The sequence below is a fragment of the Macrotis lagotis genome, chromosome 2, assembly GCF_037893015.1.
Source record: "Macrotis lagotis isolate mMagLag1 chromosome 2, bilby.v1.9.chrom.fasta, whole genome shotgun sequence".
In the NCBI taxonomy this organism is placed as follows: domain Eukaryota; kingdom Metazoa; phylum Chordata; class Mammalia; order Peramelemorphia; family Peramelidae; genus Macrotis; species Macrotis lagotis.
Window position 1 is genome coordinate 105,951,089 of NC_133659.1, and position 6,000 is coordinate 105,957,088.

At 38.2% G+C, this 6,000-nt stretch overlaps 1 protein-coding gene across 3 annotated transcripts in view; it reads right to left on the reverse strand.

Moving 5' to 3' along the window:
• SLC45A3 (solute carrier family 45 member 3) overlaps positions 1-1,592 on the reverse strand; it is a 40,207-nt gene extending 38,615 nt beyond the window's left edge. For all 3 annotated transcript variants that reach the window (XM_074222495.1, XM_074222494.1, XM_074222492.1), the window contains exon 1: positions 1,258-1,592. The gene's annotated coding sequence lies outside the window, so the exon portion shown is untranslated. The remainder of the gene's footprint in view (positions 1-1,257) is intronic.
• Between the last annotated feature and the right edge of the window lie 4,408 nt (positions 1,593-6,000).

Sequence of the window (6,000 nt, forward strand, 5' to 3'; positions counted from 1 at the left end):
GGAGAGATTCTATTCTCTGTTTTCCAACTTCAAAAGAAGAGGGTGAGAGATCCCTGATGTGAGAAAAATATTCCAGGAAGAAGGGTCATTAGGGGAGTCTCCCTACTTCCAATTTACTTCATCACTCTCTCTCTTTCATTCCCAACCCCTTCCTCTCCTTTTTCTCTCTCATCCTTCTCTCTCTCTCCCCTTCTCCTCCTCCTTCCAACTCTCTTCCTCTTTCCCTCTCTCTCTCCCCCACTCTTTCTCTCCCTCCTCTTCCTCCCTCTCCTCTTCTCTCCTTTCTTTCATCCCCCCCCCCCCTCCTCTCTTAGCCTCCCCTCTTTCTTTCAGTTCATCAGAGACTTCTCACTCCCAGTGGGAGAGCTCATTTACTCTGTGTATTATCTGATATATTTTAATGTGCTTAACTTCTCTGATTTCTGTTTGCTTTGGACTAGGATAAATGGGTTTATTTGCAAGTCTCTATGTGTCTTGGGGGCATTTGGGGAGAAGAGAGTAAAACTTTTGGTTATATGGCTTGGGTTATTCCTTCCTCCCAAAGGGATACAATCAGGAAAGTAATTTGAACTTAAAAATGATTTGTCCTAAACCAGCACTAGTTAGGTGGGGCAAAGTCTAGCCTGTATCGGAGTTAGAATTTTTACCTCTCTGAGGAGGGCAGAGCCCTCAGCCTTAGAGCAACAATCTTCTGCTCCCCCTTTTGATGATAATCAAAATCTCCCTTGCAAAACAGTGGGCTAAGAACACTCTTAGAGATATCTGTTCATATTGCTGTGTAAGCTATATCTAGACAGACTCAGTCACATGATTTACACAAAAACATAAATGATATATTCTTAGATGAAAAAGTAAATTGAATGTAGTAGAGGTTCACAACTTCATATATAATCCTTTCTCTATTTTGTATACAAAAATACTAATTGTATCCAGAATAAAATTATTTTAAGTTTCACAAGCTGGTGAGAGATCAAATTCTTTGGTTATTCAACTGTTTCAATTATGTTCATTTCTTGGTGACCCCAACTGGGGTTTTTTTTTGGCAAAAATACTGGAATGATTTGTCCAATTCATTTTACAGATGAGAAAACTGAGGCAAATAGGATTAAGTGACTTGCCCAGTATCTGAATGTGGATTTGAACTTGGGTCCGCCTGATTGCAGGACCTCCTTATTCTATGGATTGTGCCACCTAATTGTTCCAAGTTCTCTAATTTTTTGATGTCATTTTCCAGTGTAAAATGAGGGCAAAACTTACAGAACTCTCTTTCTTTGTCTCCATGGTCACCACTGCATCCTTCTCTCCAGAAACCTTCATCAGTTACTATTCCCATTTTCTTCCAGGCACACCTGCAGAGGAGAGCACCTTTCATTTAGGATGAGGGTTAAAGGAATAAAGGTCTCAGGTCCAACAGTGAAACAGGATATTTCAGTTATCTTATTCCCCTTCTAGATGTAATCTCCTCCAGAGCAGAGACGGTGGTCATCCCATATTTTTGGAGGAGAAAGTTGAGACCCAAGAAGATTGGTTATAATCCCAGTATAGTTTCCAAAGGTCCCCCATTCAGAGAGGAGATACTTGAAAAGAAAACAATCAATGTACTTACATGTACTACTTCCTGCTAGCGAATACTTCCTCCCTGACAATGGAAAAAAAAACAGTTCCCTTTTTAAAAGGGAACTTATTTTTACCCTTAAAAATATCCCTGAAGTCCCCTATCCCCAACTTCAGGAGGGGCAAGAAACTATTCCCAATGCTAAAAAATGAACCTGACCAGGAAGAAGCTCAATAAAAGGTAGCGTCAACCCTTATTACACAAGCTATAATTTTGTAAGACTGAAGACTGCTTTAGATAATGATTGAGTTCAACAAATCAGTCAACATTCATTTATTAAGCACTGACTATGTGTCAGTCACCTAAGTGCTAGAGACACAAAAACAAAAACAGTACTGCCCTCAAGGAGGTCATGTTCCAATGGAGAGAGAAACATGAAAATAACTAAGTATGAAAATAATATAGGCTCTAGGATTACTATCTTTACTCCCAATCTCACAGATCAGTCTTGGCTCTCAGAACAAGGGCTACCCATGAGATTTCAGGGTGTTTTTCTAATGCTATCAGATTGAGTCCAAATTGGTAAACTTCCCCCCAATATTATCCATTGAAAACCATTTTTAGTTAGCTTTAAATAGCTTTAAATAAATTAAATAGCTTTTTAAAAGGGGTATCTACATGGAATACTATTGTGCTGTAAGAAATGATGAGGGGGATGGTTTCAGGAAAACCCTAGGACTGATGCAGAGTGAAGTGAGCAGAAGTGGAATAATTTACTTATTTTTTAACTGAATAATAATTTATTTTTTCAGTTACATGCAAAAACAATTTTAATATTAGTATTTTAAAATTTTGAGTTCCAAATTTTCTCTCTCCCTCCATTCCTCCCCTCTTCCCTTCTCAAGATGATAATTTAATATAGGTTATACATGTGCAATCATGTAAAACTTGTTTCCATTTTTGGTCATGTTGTGAAAGAAAATACAGACCAAAAATAATCAACCTCATAAAAAAAGGAAATTGAAAAATAGTATCCTTCAATCTGCTTCCATACTCTATCAGTTCTTTCTCTACATGTGGATAGCATTTTTCATCATGGGTCCTTTGGAATTGGATCATTTATTCTAGAGAATAACTAAACCATTTACATTTGATCATTGTACAATAGTGCTGTTACTGTGTAGAACATTCCAGGAGAAGAATTTACCCAGAAACATCACAGTAACGCAACTGTGAACAAATCCAAAGAACTTATGTTGAAAAATGGTATCTACCTTCAGATGGAGAATTTATTTAATATTATTATATTCTCTCTCTCTCAACATGGTTAATGCAGATGAAGGTTTTCTATAACTTCATATGTATATTGAATATTATACTTCCTCCTCAGTTGGAGGGGAGTAGAGGAATAAGGAGAATTTAGAGATGAAAATAAAATAAAATTTTTATACAGGGATATCCATAACTAAAGTTGTAAAATCAAAGCAGTGAGTTGGTTTAGGACATTCTTCTAAATGTCTGTGACACAGGAAGCTGAGTTTAAGCTTAGTTAGCACATGAGATAACCCACAACTCCTGGTTGCTAAAAGATGTTCCCCTTAGACATAGTGTCATTTCTTTGTTTGGCTCCTTTGTGGAGTATAGAGTGTGAAAAGATGTCCAGTCTATTCTTGACTCCCGATATAGCTGTAAGCTGATCTGGGCATGGGGTTGGGACATCAATGGTAAAATGAGAAGTCCAAAATCTCCCAGCCCCTGGGAAGCTCAAAAGCTCATATTCTAGCCAGAAAAGATAGAGGGGAAGGTAGAAGGTAGACACCTATGTCAAAATGAGAACTAAAGCTTTACCCATTCTCCCTCCCCACCAAAAGCAAGCAAGCAAGGAAGGAAGGAAGGAAGGAAGGAAGGAAGGAAGGAAAGAAAGAAGGAAGGAAGAAAAGACAGAGGTGGTTCTTCAGAGACATAAAGCCATGTTTACTCCAATTTCTGTAACTCCTTGAATTTACTAACTCAAAGGATCTGGACAGTATAACAAAAAATCCCTCAGCCAATTGAAACAGGCATCCTGAAAGGTTCATTTCACTTTATCAAATGACTTTCTTTTTTTTCTTTTATTAAAGATTTTACTTGAGTTTTACAATTTTTCCCCCAAACTTACTTCCCTCCCCCCCACCCCCCCACAGAAAGCAATTTGTCAGTCTTTACTTTGTTCCATGTTGCACATTGATCCAAATTGAGTGTGATGAGAGAGAAATCATATCCTTAGGGAAGAAACAAAAAGTAGAAGAGATAACAAGATCAAACAATAAGATATCTGTTTTTTTCCCTAAATTAAAGGGAATAGTCCTTGAACTTTGTTCAAACTCCACAGTTACTTCTCTGGATACAAATGGTATTCTCCATTGCAGACAGCCCCAAATTGTCCCTGATTGTTGCACTGATGGAATGAACAAGTCCATGAAGGTTGATCATCACCCCCATGTTGCTGTTTTTCTGGTTCTGTTCATCTCACTCAGCATCAGTTCATGCAAATCCATCCAAGTTTCCCTGAATTCCCATTCCTCCTGGTTTCTAATAGAACAATAGTGTTCCACGACATGCATATGCCACAGTTTGCTAAACCATTCCCCAATTGAAGGACATTTACTTGATTTCTAATTCTTTGCCACCACAAACAGGGCTGCTATGAATATTTTTGTACAAGTGATGTTTTTATCCTTTTTCATCATCTCTTCAGGGTATAGACCCAGCAGTGTTATTGCTGGGTCAAAGGGTATGCTCATTTTTTGTTGCCCTTTGGGCGTAGTTCCAAATTTCTCTCCAGAAAGGTTGGATGAGTTCACAGCTCCACCAACAGTGTAATAGTGTCCCAGATTTCCCACAACCCTTCCAACAATGATCATTATCCTTTCTGGTCATATTGACCAATCTGAGAGGTGTGAGGTGGTACCTCAGAGAAGCTTTAATTTGCATTTCTCTAATAAGTAATGATGTAGAGCAATTTTTCATATGGCTATGGATTGCTTTGATCTCATCTGTAAATTACCTCTGCATATCCTTTGACCATTTATCAAATGACTTTCAAAGATTTTACACACTTAGTCTATGACTTATCCTTGATTGACTGAACATCCCATTACTTTAAAAAGTAGATAGAAGGTAATTCCAGATGGACAGACCTTAATTATCTAGAGGATTAGGAGAGGCTCCTGCAGATGGTGAGATTTGAGTTGAATGTTACAGAAAAACAATGAAACTAAGAGACAGAGGAAGGGAGGGAGAACAATCCAGGCAGGGTAGGAAACTGTTGCAAAATGGTAGAGACAGTGTCATCTTTGAGAAACCACAAGAAGGCTTTGGTATATGCAGTTAGGATTTGAGAATTGGAATTTATAGTTAATCCTAGGGAACTACTGTAGTTAATTGCATAGGGAATGGCATGGGCAGAACTATGCCCTTGGAAAATTACTTTAGTAGCTGAGTCTGTAAGGACAAATTATAGTGGGGAGAGCCTTGAGGCAGGGAAACCAGTTAGAAAACTAATGCAATAGGAAAATTGAGAGGTGATGAAAGGCAATGAAGGGTGGTGGCTTTGTGAGTTGAGAGAAAGGCATATATATATATATATATGAAATGTGAAAGTAGAAATGATAAGAGTCTGTCTGTAATGGATGATATATGTGAGGTGAGTAAGAATGGAGAATTGAGGATGTGATACCAGAGTTCAAGAATATGGTAGAAGAAAAGTTGGGAAATGGGGAAGACCTTGGGGAAAAGAAAAAGAACATTTTGAGCATTTGGAGTTTGAAATGCTCACAAAACATTAGATTTGAGATATCTAAAAGATGGTTGATGAGATAAAACTGGAGTTCAGGAGAGAGACTAGGGAAGCTGGATATCATCTTCATAGAAGTGATCATTGTTGGGGGGGGGTTTAGGGTTTTTTTTTTGGGCAAGGCAATGGGTTTAAGTGGCTTGCCCAAGGCCACACAGCTAGGTAATTATTAAGTGTCTGAAACTGGATTTGAACTCAGGTACTCCTGACTCCAGGACTCTATCCTGACTTCAGTGCTCTATCCACTGTGCCACCTAGCTGATCCTTAGAAGTGATGATTGAAGCCATGTAATGAGATAACTAATTGAGATAATGTAGAGGGAGAAGAAGAGGACCCAAGACAGAGTCTTAGGGGATAATCAGAGTTAAGAGGTGTGACATGGATGAAGATCCAGCAGAAGAGACTAAGAATAAGCAATCTGATTAGTAGGAGGTATGCCCAGAAAAAACAGTGTCACAAAAACCTAAAGGAAAATAAGTTGATCAACAGTGTTCAAATGCTAAATGGAGATCAAGAAAAATTGGGGATTGAAGAATAGGCCATTTGATTTGACATTTTAAAACTACTGGTAACTTTAGGACAGTCTCAGTTGGATGATAAAGTTGGAGG